This window comes from Panthera pardus, unplaced genomic scaffold (assembly GCF_024362965.1).
Source record: "Panthera pardus isolate Hobbes unplaced genomic scaffold, ASM2436296v1 HiC_scaffold_4, whole genome shotgun sequence".
Taxonomy (NCBI): Eukaryota; Metazoa; Chordata; class Mammalia; order Carnivora; family Felidae; genus Panthera; species Panthera pardus.
In genome coordinates this window covers 6,965,377-6,983,581 of record NW_026526969.1, presented here as the reverse complement: position 1 = coordinate 6,983,581, position 18,205 = coordinate 6,965,377, and the positions used below count along the sequence as shown (strand labels likewise).

At 48.5% G+C, this 18,205-nt stretch overlaps 1 protein-coding gene across 1 annotated transcript in view; it reads right to left on the bottom strand.

Annotated features, from left to right (window-relative positions):
- The window catches only part of LOC109250572 (NADPH--cytochrome P450 reductase), a 63,419-nt gene extending 51,090 nt beyond the window's left edge, over positions 1-12,329 (bottom strand). Inside the window, exon 1 of the mRNA XM_053894105.1 lies at positions 12,204-12,329. The gene's annotated coding sequence lies outside the window, so the exon portion shown is untranslated. The remainder of the gene's footprint in view (positions 1-12,203) is intronic.
- Between the last annotated feature and the right edge of the window lie 5,876 nt (positions 12,330-18,205).

Here is an 18,205-nt window from a genome sequence, read left to right as displayed (position 1 = left end):
CTAAGGAATCTACTCCTGAAATCACTGTTGCACTGTATGCTAATTTGGATGTAAACTAAAAAAAAAAAATAAAAGACATAAAAATAAATTAATTAAAAAAAAAAAAGAAAATCAAGTGTTATTCGAACACAGTCATGCTCATTCATACCCAGATGACCTACTACAGCTTTCTAAAACACCAGAGTCGGGGAGTTGTGATGGAGACCTTACAACCCACAAAGCCTAAAGTATTTCCTTTCTGGCCCCAAACTTTCAGGAAAAGTTTGCCAACCTTCCGTTAATAGTTAACGATACTGTACCAATGTTAATTTCTTATTCTCGGTAACTGTATTATAATTTCATAAGATGTTAGCGTCAGGGGAACCTGGGTGAGAAATAAAAGGAATCTTGTTTTGTACTGTTTTTGTAACTTTTCGGTAAGTCCAAAATTGGTGGGAAATAAAAAGTTTAAAAGAAATAATCCAGTGGCATCCTTATTCCAAGGTCTTCCCATCAGCTTCCCAATATCTTACACACTGTTTGCTGCCTCTTTTTGCTTCACTGTTCTCCCTACTAAGAATGTTCTTCCCTCTCTGTCTGCGGCTATCAAAGCTGTGTCTTCAAGGATGAACTCAAGCGCCACTTCCTCCATAAAATCTGCCCTCCTTCCTACCCATGCTCAGTGACGCCATGAAGCCGCACCTTGTAAGACAGTTCCTTACTTCCACATCTACGTCTCCTACCTGGTCATGAACAACTTAGGGTCAAGAATTATGGCTTATTCATCTCTGTAGTCCTCCAGCCAAGTGCTGAATCAATGTCTGATGACCTGGATTCCTCATGAACCCCAAGAGACAAGGGTTGGTGCCCTTGGGTCTCAAAAAACAAATCGTCAGAATTGCAGGAGAGAGAAAGGCCCGTGGAGTCCTACTGAGTGCCAAGTGCAGGGCCCGCGCACTAAGCAGGAGGCAGGCAATGGGAACTCGCACTGACTCAACACCTACTATGTGCCAAACACAAGGTCGGGCACTTCATAAGAGCTCTTCCTTTAAATTCTTATCATAAACCTGTTTCACCCATTTTACAGACACAGATTCAAAGACCCAAGGGCCGAGCAAATTACTGACGGTCCCACAGCCAGCAATCCAGAGGGACAGTGAAGGGCCTGAGACCTTCTCTGTCACTGCTTGTTACAACCCTCGCTATGCAACCCACAGACAAGAACAGACGAGAACCACGTTCTCCTAGAGACTAGGAAAACAAAGTCCTTTGGGGCCGTGCTGTCACTTGGGGTACCGGGTTGCATGAGAGGCTCCTGAGGCTGACGGTTTCATGCTCCCTCTGACAGATGCTTCCAGGAGAGCTGCCGCGTACTTGGCCACAGCAAGCTGCGGGGACACACCTGGGTTATGAATGCCACTGCTTCACTGCATCTGCAGCGGCTTCCTGCTAGAGAAGATGTGCACCACATCACACGGCGCACCTGGACGAGGGCAATGAGGACATTTCTCCAGGCCACCCTACTAGGAAAAGGTGTCCTCCTCTGACACCGACATACCCCCAGGCGGCTTAACGCCTACCGTTACGCAATGTCTAGTGGAAGCAAGCTAGGTGACCACTAGGTTCTTGGTCTCCATAAGGGGACTCAGTAGTTCAAGCAGCTTTTTCCTTGTGAGTCCACGACCTCGCCATATAAATTCCATGTTGCTGTGGTGGGGAGAAGACTGTGCGAGGGGTCAGCCCCAGCTCTTAAATGCTTCCGGCTGGAAGTGACACACATCACCGGCCCTCAAGGGAGCTAAGAAATGTGGGGAAGCACAGAAATACCCAGCGAGCAGTGAATGTGTGTGCCGCAGGTGTACGGAACCTGCTAGAGGGCACGGGCGGCCAGTGGCAGAGCCAGAGGGAGTCCAGCTACTCAAGGACTCATGGCCTCTTAATTTTAAAATGGAGCTCTCGGGGCGCCTGGGTGGCTCGGCTGGTTAAGCATCCAACTCTTGATTTCAGCTCACGTCATGATCTTGCAGTTCGTGGGTTCGAGCCCTGCGCTGGGCTCTGCACTTACATCACAGAGCCTGCTTGGGCTTCTGTCTCTCCCTCTCTCTCTCTCTCTCTCAAAATAAATAAATATACTTTAAAAAATGGAGATCTAATTCACATATCATAAAATGCATCGTTTCAAAGTATGCAACTCAGTGGTTTTCGGAATATTCACCCACTGTGCGGTCACCACTGCTGCTTAATTCACAAGCATTTCCATCACCCCCAAAAGAAGTCTTCTACCCATCAGTAGTCACTCCCCATTCCTGATTTTTCTCCCCCCCCACCCCTTTCTCTGGACATCAGGGAACTCTGGACAAACTCAAAGAGCCTCTAGCAGTCACACACACCATCCTTAATCCTGGGTCCCCCCACTGCCATCATTTTGTTTTCCTCATCTATTTATTTTTTTTCCTAAACAAATACTGATTGCAAAAATTAACATGTATTAAGCACCTGTAAGATGCCATTCTATTATTTCATGTCATCCTTACGATAACCCTCTGAGGCACAGGAGCAGTAGTTACCACACAGGCTAAAGTACCTCGTCCAAAGGCAGGGAAAGGATAAGTGGTAGGACCAGGATTCAAACCCAGACCAGCTGGCATCACAGCCACCCTCTCCATTTACTTGCCTTTCAAAACCTTCTCAGAGCAGGGCAGAGTTATTGATGCTTCCATCAATGCTTCACTGAATGAGAGTTCATTGTGCAGTTAACATCCTGGCTGTACTGACAGGTGAAAGCATTGCTCAAAACTAAACCATCCCTGGAGACACACAGAGGCTGGTGTCTGGCTGGAGCTACCTCGCATCTCTGTACCCCCAGTGCTCAGGAGGCCTGGCATAACGTGAGGCTCAGAATACGCTGCTACACGACTGAAGCGACAAAATCTCCTGGGCCAGACTCGCCACTCCACACCCGATGGCCCGGCCTGCTGGCCCTTCAGCCAGGAGCACTGGAACGGAATCAGGACTGCTTTCTGACAAATCTCAGCTCTGCCCATGGTCACTCAGGGGACACGAAGCCAAGCCAGGCCTTTCAACTTCCACAGCAGCGTGGCAGGACACTGCACGTGGGAGGTGCCAAGACCCTCAGGGCCTCCACTTTGGCCTGCCTGCCTCCTGCTTCTGGCAAAAGGACTCTCCACACTCACTGTCCTGGATTCTACTGCTTTCCCCATGACGCCGAGCCTTCTCTTGCTCCCACCCCCCAAAGGTCTGCCCTTGCAGGAGTATAACGGAGACTGAAGTTCTCTGCCTTTACCCAAGCGGGTCCCAGGAAGGGCTCCCTGTGGGCCATGCTCCTCTGTTCTATGGAACGCTCCCTCTGCCCAGGCCTGAGCCGCCCTCATCCCGTCGGTCGTGTCCACACATGGGCGCAGTCCCAGCACCTCTAACAGGGCCTGGTACTCACAAGTGCCCTACCAACACCTGCTGGATACGGGACCCGCTCCGCTGCCTTCTTCAGTGAGCCTCAGATGAAGGCCCAGGGAAAGGGCTTCTTGTATTAAACTGGCCCACTTCCTTTTTTCAGTAACGCTTGCTGTTCGTTCCCATCCTTCTCTAGCTTGCCTTCTAGGAAGTGCTGAGCTGAGTGTTTCTGTGCTTAACCCAATAGCTTCCCTTGACCGCCTTTTGGTGCAATTACCTGCCTCCCAGTGTACTTCTCTCAATGACTAGACTCTCGGCTTTTAGTTGGCTCCTTGGTTTGGGGTTTGGCTGAGGAGAGGATTGGCCTTGGAACTCAACTAACTTAAAACCCAGCTGAGACATGAAAGAACATGGGCCTTGTAGGCAGACAGACCGTGGTTCAGATACGCCACCTACACACGGTGGGACCCTAGGCACTCTTGTCACTCAGCCTCAGTCCCCTCACTGACCATCCTCACGGTGTTAGGATGATTACATGAGATATAAAATACCCAGCACAGGACCTGACATGCAACAGACACTCAAAGGTTACACCATACTTGATCTTAGCCAAAAGGCCGAGAAGCAATCAAAGGTTACACTGGAACCCTCTTTTCACGTCAGAATTTTTTAAATAAACACATTTATTCATGTTTTTGACACGCAGATCAAATCCAGAAATATCTAGGAAGACCTAGAATATTACAGGGAAGGTACCCAAGTTCCTTCTCTTTTTCAATTATAAAATGATTAATTATTAAAAAAAATTTTTTTTAATGTTTATTTCTGAGACAGAGAGAGACAGAGCATGAGTGGGGTAGGGGCAGAGAGAGAGGGAGACACAGAATCCGAAGCAGGCTCCGGGCTCTGAGCTGTCAGCACAAAGCCCAACGCAGGGCCCGAACTCCCAAACCGCAAGATCACGACCTGAGCTGAAGTCGGTCACTCAACCGACTGAGCCACCCAGGCGCCCCTAAAATGATTAATCATTGAATTACTGAATAAACGACTAACTGCAGGAGGAACTTGAAACATTTAAATCTTCATACCTAGACGGGAAACTAAAATCCTCCAAAAGGTTCATATTGCATCTTAGAATAATCTCAAAAAATACAGATCAGACCCAACATTGGCATCTGGGCTCAATCAAAATGTAGGAGGAAGCTTAGCAGGAAAATAGGGAGAAAGGGGCCATAATCATTCATTCACCCATTCATTCCTCTTCAGTTGGTATTCAGCAAGAGTGCCTGCCTTACATGGCACTGTACCACGCACTGGCTGACTCTCATGCCAATGATGGGGAGGTTCCCTGTTCTTACTGAATTCACGTTCTAGTCCAACCACACTGCCATTAGGGAGAGAGAGAGAGAGAAGTAGGCTCTCCTTTTATTACAAGCCACTTCCATATCCTTTACAGGGGTAGATGGAGGAAAAAGGAAAAAACACCAAACAATTATATCAGTGAGAGCGACTATGAGTTTTTGAGCAAAGGGGGGGTGAGAAAAGGGGGGCTTGGAGGGAGTGCCTGGGTGGCTCAGTCAGTTAAGCATCCGACTCTTGATTTCGGCTCCCGTCGTGATCGCACGGTTCTCGAGATCGAGCCCTGTGTCGGGCTCTGTAGTGACAGTGCGGAGCCTGCTTGGGGGGCTCTCCCTTTCTCTCTGCCCAGCTTGCACACATGCACTTTCTCTCTCTCAAAATAAATAAATAAACAAACAAACAAACAAACAATTAAAAAAAAAAAGCAGGGCTTGGAGATCAACCAGCATGGATAGATCTTGAGAAGTGCTAGAGAGGAGTGGGAAGGAATTATGGATTCAGGGGGGCCAATTAGGGGCCACTGCAGCAGGAAATGAAGGGGTTGCGATAAGACCACAGCAGGGGAGAGAGAGTCAAAGACTAAAAACAGACAGGACTGCATGGTGGTAGAAACCGAGAATGAAGAGGAAGGCAGAGGTCAACCGGTCTTTTGCCTTTAGAGCTTCAGGGACCAGGAACTGGGTGAGGTCACTAACAGGGAGAGAGACCTTGCTGGTGGGGTTTCAGGCAGGTGGAGCGAGCTTTTCCATCTCTGTTGCCATGCTACACGACCTTTTAGAGTTTGCCAATCACATTACATAAAGGACGGCGCTCAACCTATCCACATGACACTGTGTGGTTTCTTAAACAATCACAAAGGTTCTGAAACCCTTAACTGAAACCAACGATGCTCTTCACAAGACTACAAATCCCAGCCAGGAAACCTGCTGATGTTTGGAATGAGTCCCAACCCAAACCCCACCCACAGAAGCAGCTGAGCCCAATTGGCTAACACATTCCATCCCTGTTTGCAGTGTTGAAAACCGACCCCAAGTGACCTACAGATACAGTCAACACCTCTGGATTCGGAGGTGAGCATAAGTTCATGTGTTCCAACACCGCCCTCAAACCTTTGTACAGACCCAGCCTACCCAATGCAGTGAGGTGGTATGCCAGTGAGGATCAAAGTATCACAAGGTCACAGTGCTGTTACGTGAGCACCAAAGGAACAGATCATATGGAAGGGAGGCAGGGGGTGGGAGGGCACCGGAAAAGGCACTGAAGATTAAATGAGGGGAGATTAAAAAAAAAATGACTAAACATAATTCATAAATTTCACCTAGAAGCAAATTATGTAAATCCCACATCAGAGGGCACCTCAGAGCCTGGAGCCTGCTTTGGATTCTGTGTCTCCCTCTCTCTCTGACCCTCCCCTGATCATTCTCTCTCTCCCTCTCTCTCTCTCAAAAACACATAAAGATGAAAGAATCCAATTCCCTGAGAAACAGTCCATGGCTGATGATACCACCATTTGGCCCATCGTTATATTCTAGTTTAGCCTTGAAACAGATTAGTTTCAGGACGCCTGGGTGGCTCAGTCAGTTAAGTGGCCGACTTTAGCTCAGGTCATGATATCGCAGTCCGTGAGTTCGAGCCCCGCGTCGGGCTCTGTGCTGACAGCTCAGAGCCTGGAGCCTGTTTCAGATTCTGTGTCTCCCTCTCTCTGACCCTCCCCCGTTCATGCCCTGTCTCTCTCTGTCTCAAAAATAAATAAACATTAAAAAAAAAAATTAAAAAAAAAAAAAAGAAACTGATTAGTTTCTGGGAGGTGCGTGTCCAGTCCTCTGAGCCATGTGCAGGTGCTGTGCAAAGATCAGAATCCCTCCCCCTCCAGCACCCCAATCAAAGGAGATTTCCCCCCTCCACAGTCACCTTTTTACAAGTGAAAGAAAGCCCCCACATCAGCAGTTTTCTCCACAAGACACCCACAAGGACCAGGTCCCCGAGATGCTTTGTTCACAATATACTCCAGCGTCAACCGAGTGGCCACACCAACCAGCATCAGGCATAACAGGCTGATGACTTTGGTGCCAGTGGACCCGACCCACAGGAGCCACCAGCCTTCTAAGAGCCAGTCTGCCTCATGGGACTCCTCCACCACCTTCTCTCTCTCTCTCTCTCACACACACACACACACACACACACACACACACACACACACCCTGACAGGTACACGACTAATGTGAACACCTCACCCAGGGAGGGGGTTGGGAAAGGAACAACGCTTTCAGGATGTAAAAGACTAAAACAGTAGGGTACAGATTTAAGCGGCGTAAGATTCCCAAATGAGCAATTCACCCAGAAGGGAGGATATTGGCAGTGAGAGGGTCTGAAAACCCACTACAAGAATACGCTGCTCTGTCCTAGTCACATCATCCACCTAGTTCAAAGCCTTCCCATCACTTAGCATGGATCACAAGACCCCTTCAGATAAGCCCCAGATTGCTTCCAAGCCCCAGGCAACCTCTACCCTACACCCCCTGGGGGAAGTGTGCCTTCGTGGGTTCAGTGAAATCCCACCTACCCTCCAAGACCCAAATCAAATGTCACCTCTTCTGTGGAGCCTTGCATGACCCCTATATAAAAGCAGCTCACCCTGAGTGTTCCCCCAGCACATGCTGGGCTCAGCACCAAGGATAAGCATCTCACACGCTCTGTCTCCAGAACGAACTCAACACATTCTGCCATAATTGCTTGCTTTATGTTTGCTCTCCTCCCTGACAGAATTCTCAAGCGCCTGCACCAGGCTCTAAACAGACTCTTAGAACCTGAGGGCCGAATACGTGGTTTTTAAGCATCATTCCACAGGGATGGAAACACTGCCAAGAATGGGGAGAATTAACCGCTGGAAAATAAACACCTTTTGAACTGTTCCAGGAGGCAGGTGGAGTGTGGATTCTTTCTCCCACTTCATGGCTGAACCAAATAAGGCCTGGAGCAAGCCAACACCTGTATAAGCTGGTATGCTACCTCTGACCCAGGAGCTTCTCCCACCTGCCAAGGGGAGTCTAAATCTCTATCGAATGCCAGACAACAGAACTACACAGAAAAAGAAGCTTTGTTCTGTAGCCTATATGATGATGATGATGATGATAATAATGGACTGACATTGTCTCTCTCTATATAAGATACTCATTTCATTTATGTTTCTTACACTATAACATACAGTGAGACGTATTAAGACATACTGAGGGGCACCTGGCTGGCTCAGTAGAAAGGACGTGTAACTCTTGATCTCAACGGGTGTGAGTTTCAGCCACGTCAGGGGTAGAATTTACTTACAAAAATAAATAAATATATATTTTTTTTAATTAAAAAAGAAAAGACAGACATACTTACCGGTGTTTTGGTATTGGAAGTGGGGAGGAACAATCATATTATTGAGCAACTACATGGATTATGTGATTTCCCTTCCACCCAAAAAAAAAAAAAAAAAAAAAAAATCCTGTACAGTCAGAAAATGAGATAACACAGCACAAAAGGAGAGCGAAGGTTCTGGAGGCAGAGGGGCCCTGGTGAGGCCTCAGCTTCACCCTCAGCCTTGAGCAAATGACTGCATCTCTGAGATGGCCTCCCCCGCTGTGAGGCGGTCATGAAAACACTAGCCTTTTGGGGTCATCGGAAGAACTTAAAAATACACACACACGCACACAATATTGGGTGTGTGCATGCACACACGTGTGCATACATAATACAAACTTAACACAGAGTCTGGCATACATTCTCCTGAAATAAAAACACTCTTTGCCATTAGCATTGCATGGTCACAACTGACCTGAGAATTCTGAATTTAAAAATGCTGAGTCTCTGCCGGTGGGAACATAATAAGGTACTGTTTTTGGAGGGGAGTTTAATACCAATTGACATTTAAAGTCACACCATTTCTATAAACACACACACACACACACACTCCTTTGTATTATTTTTCTCGATAAAGAAAATGTCGCAGTGGAAGGCTATGAAGGACATTCACAGTCTATATTGCATATTTCTGTAATAGTCCTTTTTAAATAAAAAAGCACTTCCTTTTTTGGTAAGCAGAAAAAATACATTTTTTATAAAAAGTCATTTCTCCATTTCACTTTTTTTCTGATTTTCATTTTTAAGTGAATCTGCTATGCAATAAAAAGTTAAATCCCAAATTAGGTATCATTTGATAAACCATTATGTTGTTTGCCCCCCATAAGAGGTCAGACTCATGGGGGGTTTGTCTGTTTTGTCATAGCCAAACCTTCGATACCTAAGTAGTGCCTGGTATATGGTATTCAGTATCTGTTAAATAATACATTTAAAAGCTCATAAACATTGTTCCAGCTCTTCTAATTCTAAGAATTCATACTACAAGAATAGTTGCCCAATGGCACAAAGATAAAGAACAAAGGCTGCCGCAGAATTCATAATAGCAAAAAGCTGCAAAAAATACATTTTTTCCCAATAATTCTGGTTACTGGAATATTCTGTCATTTTAAAAAAGAATGAGGTAGATCTTTACAAAGTGATAGAGACATCATGGTAAGGAGTAAAAAGCAAGCCTCAAAACAGTATGACTGTTTAACAGTATGACTCTGTATTTAAAATTTAAATAATAAGGGGTTCCTGAGTGGCTCAGTCGGTTAAGTGTGTGACTTCGGCTCAGGTCATGATCTCACAGCTTGTGAGTTCGAGCCCCGTGTCAGGCTCTGTGCTGACAGCTCAGAGCCTGGAGCCTGCTTCAGATTCTGTGTCTCCCCCTCTCTCTGCCCCTCCTCCACTTGTGTTCTCTCTTTCTCTCTCTCTCTCAAAAATAAACAATCATTTAAAAAAATTTTAAATAGTAAAAATAAATAGTAAAAGATTTCTGTCGTTTTAAGTAAAACAAAGTTAGATAATAAGTGCCCTTATATGTGAAGGAAAATATCTGGAAACACGTATTATACCACCAGTGGTGATTTTTTGTCTCAGTGTAAGGCTATGAGGGATGTTCACTGGATACACTGTGTATTTCTATAATTTTAATAATGAGCACTTAATAGTTTTGTAAACAGAAAAAAATACATTTTTATAAAAACAGCCATTTCTCCATCTCATTTTTTTCTGATTTTAATTTTTTTTTAAGTTTATTTATTTATTTTGAGAGAAAGAGAGTGCAAGCATGAGCAGGGAAGGGGCAGAGGGGGAGGGGGTGGGAGAGAGAGAATCCTAAGCAGTCTCTGCGCTTGGGCTCAAACCCACAAACCGCAAGATCATGACCTGAGCCAAAATCCAGTCAGATGCATAACCAACTGAGCCACCCAGGCACCCCTCTGATTTTAATTTTCAAATGAATCCGACATAGAAGTTAAATCCCAAAGCATTACATTGAGGGCCCACAGGCCCGATGTGGTTTGCCAAAAGGCACACGGTGCTAGTGTCATAGCTGGAAGTCACGTTCCGTGACCCCCAGCCCTGTGCTTTGCTCCTTCCTAAGGCACAAGGAAGCAGAGATGTTGCAGGGGCAGCTGGGGTCTCTGGAACCACAGAAGGTCATACAGCTACAGAAGCTTCCATCAGGGGGAAATTTTTTTGTTTAAAAGCTAAACTCTTCTTAACCTGAAACGCTCCATAGGTTTAGCAAATAAATGTTCTAGATTTGCCAAGCAGTCCCGATTCCAAATACTCTCCTGAGCACAGGTGGACTTCTGTAACTCAGATCCTGATTTTCAAGGGTTAAGGAAGAGCCAACTCAGAGACACTGGCAGGTCCCAAAATGTTAGGTTTGTCAGGCAACCAACCAAACCCGTGGCCTTTCACAAACTCATACCACCCAGAAGTATTCACCTGCCTTACGTCGGCTTCAGTCAATGCTCTTCCCAGGTGCTGAGGCACATCCTTGGGGTTCTCTCTGTCTCAAACCTACTTGCTGTTTTCCCCCAAGTGCTAGACACAAAGAATCTGGGACAGTTAAGACCCCTCTGCAGTTTTCAACACCCCAACACAACTGAAGGCTAATATGCCATTCTCTGAAATGCAGCCCTGTTTTTTGGACACTCGAGACAATGATGAAGCTATCTGCCCGATGAAACAGTTTCTCATCTCAGCTGGTACACAAACCAGGAGAAACACAAGGACTGTCCATTCTCTCAAAAAAGAAAAGAAGACCTCCGCAGAGGGCCACCGAGAAAAGAACGCGTTCCCTTCTGGGTTCACTGCTCTACCAACTACGACTCACAACCACCCAAAGGGGAGCCATCTGCATGGGCAGAACTTGCGAGGAGTTGGAACCAACGTCTCCTCCCCAAACGAGAGGGCCCGAGGAGTAACAGCGCAGTAAGGACACTGGATCCCAGAGGGTTAGTTAACTGATCTGCTCACACGGAAGGTCACCGTTCTCAGTGGCACCCTCCAAGCCTCTTTTGATGCTCAGAACCTCAACCCTGTGTGGGTGGCAGACGGGGCTGTATCAGTAGCTGCACTCCCGCGGAGGCAACAAAGGCTCCAAGAAGTTAAGGGTCCTGCCAAGGTGCCAAGATTCAAATCCAGAACTGCCCACTCCAGCCCCATCTCCCTGGATGCTAGAGCTCTAGAATCCCAGCCCAGCCAAATTCAGAGGAAAGGCTGTGTTTTGTGGGTCTGAGAGAAGGGGCGGCCACCTTCACTGAAAGGGACCCAAACTCTTCCGTACTGGTCATCAGCTTACACAACGGGCTTGAGAAATGTAAGCAAAATGTCGAGGTCAAGTTCCCTGCAGCCCCCTCATCTCCCAGGAGACCTTGACCTCTTACCCAATTCCTCCCACGAGCTAAGGGGGTCACGACTAATCAGCAGACCCCGGCAACGATGTGTCGCAGCGGCCGCCAAGGCACCTGCCCTGGAGGGGGCACTGCCCCCCAGGGATGCCCTTGCCCGCACCCCGTAAGATTCTCAGGAGAGGAAGGGCTGGCAGGCTCCCCTGAGCCCTCGACTGAGTCCACCTGATGCTGCAGGATCGGATTCGGGTTCCCGTCGCATTCACAGAGCATCTCCTACGTGAGTTACCGCAATAACTTGGCCTTCTCCTGAGGCCCATTGTACAGATGGGGAAACTGAGCCTCAGAGGGGAAAAGCGGCTTGGCCGAGGGTGGCGGAGCGGAGATTGCAGCTCGAGCCCTCTGACACCGAGGCTCGGCCCTCGGCGGAAGGGCCCGTCGGGCGCCCTCGGCCGTGAAAACCACGACCCTCAAGCCTCCGCGAGAGGTCAGCGCGAGGGGAAAGGCCGCCCCTGGAACAGCCAGGGTGGGAGCCGCGCTTTCCGTGAGAGCGCCAGTTGAGACACGCAGCGACCCGGCCCGAGAGCCCGCCCCAGCGCCGAGGGCTCGGACGGCTGAAGCGGCCGAAAGCCGTCCGGCCCAGGAGCGCCGACACCCAGAGCCCCGGCGCCCTGACCTCTCAACCCCACACCCACGAAAGCACGCACTCACCGCGGGCGGCCCGGCAACACTGTGGCCACCTGAGCAGGACGCAGGCCCGCACCACTGAGGCGCTACCACAGCCCGCGCCGGCCGCGGGGGTGGAGGCGTGGCCTTCGGGACTCCGCCCCGCCCCACCGAGCCGCACGCGCGCTGTCAGGGCCGGGCTCCTCGGCCCCGCGCCCCCCCCCGCAAATCCGAGCTGTTGGTACGGTCCGGCCCGGCCGCGCCCCCTTAGCGGCCCCGCCCCGCCGCCGGGCCAGAGAGCCTGGCGCGGGGCTCTCCCGGCGGCGGGCGTCTCAGTGCTCGTTACGCTGACGGTACCCGGGCGGGCTGCCCCGCTTCATGGGTCACCGCGGGGCCGTGGCTGTGCGCCGAGATTGTCTGGCCTGCTGCTGCCGGCTGCCGCTTGCGTGTGTTCGCGCTTCCTCTCCTCCGCGGCCCAGTTCCCTAACCCAGTTCGCGGAGGGCCGGGACGGAAATGCGGGCCTGCTTGGGGTAGGGGACGGGAGGTGATCAGGCTGGGGGCGAGCACTGGACCTCGGAGGCGGAGAGGGGGCAGAGGGCGCCTCTGGCTGGAAAGGTCTGGCCGCTTTGGTCGTGGTTAAGAACCCCACCTCTGGGGGCGCCTGGGTGGCTCTATCGGTTAAGCGTCCTACTCCTGATTTCGGCTCAGGTCATAATTTCACGGTTTTGTGAGTTTGAGCTCCGCATCAGGCTCTGTGCGCTGACCTCTGGGAGCCTGTTACTGGTTTTGGAGGACTAGGCGATATAACTTGTGTTTCTAAAAGATTTAACTCAGTGCAGTAGTAAGTGGTCTAGAAATGGAAGTCGTTGCCAGTAGTGGTAGTCGTCACAGCGGTAGTAGTGGAGGCTCTGTTGCAAATTCTTTTTGGAACAGTGGGCAACTCACTTCTTTCAGAGCCCATTCTCCATCTTTAAAGACGGGACCAGCCAACCAACAACAATACTTTGAGAGAGATTATTCCTGTGGCCCCAGTTCTAGGCTTCTGGAGCCAGTCTGTCAAGAACCAGCCTGATCCATCCCATTGAACCAGTCCCTCCAACAGATGTGATAAATGTAATAGCCCTCAGGGTGAGGTGCACCCTGTCCAACCAAGCAAGGAAAGGTGTAACTCTTTTACTTGGCCCTCAAGAGAGGGGTGGGGAAATTCCTCTTCCAGATCTCTGCTACTCCCTCCCACCTTCCCAATATCTTGTTGAACATCTTCCCTGGGTGTCCCTGGGAGGCTTCAGCCTTTGACTCTGAATCCTTGTACCCTGCTTCCGTGAAGCCACAAATTACGACACTGATCGCTAATCATAGATCACTGAGGCAGGAACAGACACCTTCTTTTGCTTTTCCCCATTGAACCAGTAACCGAGTCCTATGGATTCTATACCCAGGACCCTCCCTCCCCCTTCTCACCTTATCTGCTGCCTCTGCCCTAGTTCAGGCTTCCCTGGGTTCAACTCTCACCTGGATGATGTCAGCGGTTCCTGAAGACTGTGCATGTCACTCCGGTTTCTTCTACACCCACTTCCAGGGAAGGTTCTTCACGTACCTCTGCTCACTGCCCTGCCTTCCTGTCCCTGTCTCGTCCTCCCCAGAACACACTCTTGCTGGCCTGCTGAAAAAAAAAGTAGGTTGGGTACACACTTCACACTCCACACCAATATACATTCCTGATGGATAAAAAATTTAAAGGATGTAAAAAGGAAGAAAAAGGCCAAGTCCTACAAGGAAACATTGGAGAATTTCCCGTTAATCTCCAAAAGGGAGTTCTGAGTTATGACAAACTCCAAAAGACATAAATGAAAGGTTGGGAAATCTGCCTACATAAAAATAAAAACTTGTGTGCCAAAGACCTGCAGACGGGAGGCACCTGGGTGGCTCGGTTGGTTAAGCATCCAATTTTGGTTCAGGTTATGATCTCTGAATTCATGAGTTCAAGCCCCCTATCGGGCTCTCTGCTCCTGATCCTTTGTCCCCACCCCCGTCTCCCTCTGTCACTCCCCTGCTTTCGTACTCTCTCTCTGTCTCAAAAATAAACATAAAAAGAAAAAAAAAAGACCTACAGGCAAAGTCAAAAGACAAATGAAAAATATTTGCTATTATCAAGAATCAAAGGACTAGTTTCCCTCATAAAGAGCTGCACTAATTAATGAGAAAAGACGAATTAATATAAGTGGACAAAAGATATGAATCATCAGTTCACAGAAAAAAAGAAATACAAATGGCCTTTCACCATTGGAAGAGTTTTTCAACCCCACATGTAAAAGAAATGCAAATCAAAACTCAGTTGGGATAACGGTTTTTTTTTTCCTTAGGAGTTTTATTTTTTTATTTTTTATTTTTTTCAATATATGAAATTTATTGTCAAAATGGTTTCCATACAACACCCAGTGTGGGATAACCTTTTTAATCTATGCTGATGACAAACCCCAAAAACTTGATGAGACACTGTGGGCGGAGCCATGGGGAAATAGACACTGTCATTTATTGTTGCTACATCAGTACATGAATATCACCCAGCTATAAAAAGGACAAATGAGGAAGTTCACTGCTGACATAGAACAATCGTGAATAAATTGATTTTAAAAAATGAAAGTGATAGCAGTTGTAGAGACCTACTGTTTGTGTTTTTAGAGAAAGTTGCTGCGGTGCCTGGGTGGCTCAGTCGGTTGAGCGTCCGACTTCAGCTCAGGTCACGATCTCGCGGGTTCGTGAGTTGGAGCCCCACATTGTCCCGGTCTGTGCTGACAGCTCAGAGCCAGGAGCCTGCTTCCGATTCTGTGTCTCCCGCTCTCTCTGCCCTTCCCCCATTCCTACTCTGTGTCTCACTCTCTCTCAAAAATAAACATTTAAAACATTTAAAAAAGAATTAAAAAAGAAGAAAAAGAAAACACTATTTACTTACCCTAAGTTGAATGCATACACACTTTTTAAAAATACCCAAACAACCTTGTCTCTGGCCAAAGAACCAATTCTTTTACTGGTTCCCAGTCCCTAAAGATTAGTAACTACACACTTGATTTTTCTGAAATCAAAATCAGACACATGTGGGTTTCGGACAAGAGTTTCCTGCCAATTCTCCTCCTTTTCCCCTTTATCTTCACTGCCCAGAAAGAATCACCTCTTAACTTGTTTAGCACTTTATTCTGGTCCTTATTTCCATGCTGGTAAATAAATGTCTTTGTGGCTGACTGTTGTCCCATATTTGAGGTGTTACCTCTTCAGTCCTGCTAATGGTCATTAAAACCACAACCTGACTCCCTTGCCCGCGCATTTCAACATAATTACTTATTACTTACTTTACTTCCTCTACTAGTCATCTTTATAATTGAAGCAGCAGCCTTGGACCTTTCTCCCTCCGTCCACTGCAGGCATATCTCTTCATACTCCATGATGACGTTATCATGATGTATCCTTGTCCTTGTTGCTCTGTGCCCCCACCTCTGCTTCCCACGTTCAGCCGTCTGCCCCTCGACATTTTCACGAATGAGCTTGATAATGTTTACATTCTATACGTGTTTTTGGCTTTGCCTCACGTGGGAAGTCCAGGCAACAAGCGGCATTGACACTGCTGTAACATTGGGCAGAGTGTGCACAGATGAGCCAATCAGCCCTGTGACTTCAGGGCTCTTCCTGTGCAGCTGCCCTCTTTCCAAAGGTTGGAAATCAGTCCTCAAAGCAGGTGCACAATCAAAGTGTGTGGAAAGGATGGATCTCCTTAGTCTGGAATGCAAGGGTGTTCAAAAGCCAGCCTTATCTTTCCAGTTTGGTCTTTATGACTTTCCTCCACAAACTCTATACTCCAGCAAAATTGAACAAATCCTGGTATGCGCTGTGCATTTTTACTCCTCTGAGCCATCAGGAATGTCATTCTTGTTTCACGTTTCTATGTCTGTGTCCCACCAATGTGCCCACCTCCGAAAAGCTGCCCTTAGCCCTCCTGGAGTGATGGCTTCTCACTACTGTCCAGCCCTCCAAGGCCCCAACTATTTCCTACTTTAAGTCACATCTCCAGAATATTGGTCTCCTTTTGATCTGGAGTCCTTCCAGGTCATGTCTGTGTCTGGGGTCTCCTCTGTCTGTCTCTCTGCCCCCCAAGTCTTGCCAAATACAGGCAACAGGAGGCATGTGTTAGATGAGCCACAGAGGATTCGGGAAAGGTGGGCTGGAGTTACAGAGACTAGACTGGGGTCGGTGGGAGCTAGGGACTGGACTGTGGTCATTGCAGGACAAGGACTTGGTGGCCTGTCCAGGGCCCTGTTTTATTGGGTTTTGGAGCGGGGGAGCCATCGCCACTGAACAGGTGCAGGTGTGACCGCATTACCAGTTCATCGTGAATGTGTGATCTTTTAAGGGAGTGATGGGGCGGGGGGGCACCAGGGCTATTATCTGCTGCAGGCAGTCCAGTCCCACACATTTCCCCCATAAGGTTCTCCAGAACATGAACAATGTGAAAACTCATTGCACCTGCAACAAAGTGTCTTTCCCTGGGAGCAGCCTTTAAACTGTAGCATCCTCCAAAGCTAATCTTACCTTGTATCACTACCTTTTGATCACCATGATCCCTTGGAACCTTCTCTTGTTATATAGAACCAAATGCTTATTGAGCACTTGTAATGGGCTCCCACTTGCTATTGGATAGAGGGGACTAACTACCATTTATTGAGTACCAAATAGATCCCAAGCTCTGGGCTCATCACTCTCTACATGTTACTGCAAATCTTCTCTCAGAAGTATACGTGGGACGCCTGGGTGGTTCAGTCAGTTAGGCAGTTAGGGGTCCAACTTCAGGGGAGGTCATGATCTCACTGCATTGGGCTCCGTGCTAACAGCTCAGAGCCTGGAGCCTGCTTCGGATTCTGTGTCTCCCTCTCTCTGCCCCTCCCCTGCTTGCGTGCTCTCTCTTGCTCTCTCTTAAAAATAAATAAACATAAAAAAAAAAGTATACACTTTTATCCCCACTTGACAGATGAGTAAACAAAGGTTCAGAGAGTGAAGGGATTTGTCCCAAGTTCCCCAAGATCCTACAACTAGTAAGGGTGAACTATGACAAACCTGGTGCCCATGTGAGCTTGTCAAGTTTGTTCAAACCCTTCCCACCTCACCCCATCCCTGGGAGTGTCAGGCTGGGTCTTCCCCAACCCCCCTTCCCCCCAACCCTACCCTGGGACACACACTCAGCTCCTGAGGTCTCTGTTCAGCTCTTACTTTGGAGTGGTACCATTCCCCGGGTTGGTATGGACTCCCCACACTTGTGCCCAGGCAGCCCCCTCTGCTGAGGGCTCTGGCCTTAGCCTCTCGGGGCCCCTGTTCCAGGGGCCTGACTCTTCTCTACTCCTTCTGACTCAGGCTTCCTCTTTCATGGGCACGCAGATTCTTTTTTTTTTTTTTTTAATGTTTATTTATTTTTGAGAGAGAGAGAAACAGAGAGAGCACAAATGGGGAGGGGCAGAGAGAGAGGGAGACACAGAATCCGAAGCAGGCTCCAGGCTCTGAGCTGTCAGCACAGAGCCTGACACCGGGCTCGAACTCACGAGCTGTGAGATCATGACTTGAGCTGAAGTTTGACACTTAACCCACCGAGCCACCCAGGTGCCCCATGACCTTGGAGTTTCTTTAAGAGTCTTCATGCCCAGGGCGCCTGGGTGGTTAAGTCGGTTGAGCGTGGAACTTCAGCTCAGGTCATGATCTCACGGTTTGTGGGTTCGGGCCCCCACCGTCCGGCTCTGTGCTGACAGCAAAGTGGGTCGTAGGTCAGCTGGGCGCTCAGAGAAGTTGGGTCGACACCGCCCACAGATGCAGAGGGGTGCGGCGGGTAAACTGAAGGCAGCCTCCTCACTGCTCAAAAATGCTAAGTGTCACACCAGCTCTCTGACGTGGTGTCTGAAATGCCACCAGGGCCCTCCAAGTCTGTCAAATTAAGCATCGCCCTGGCCCTCTTCCCTCGGGAGGTTTCCATAAGCATGCAGGGGAAATGATTTTGCAGATTTCCCGATGC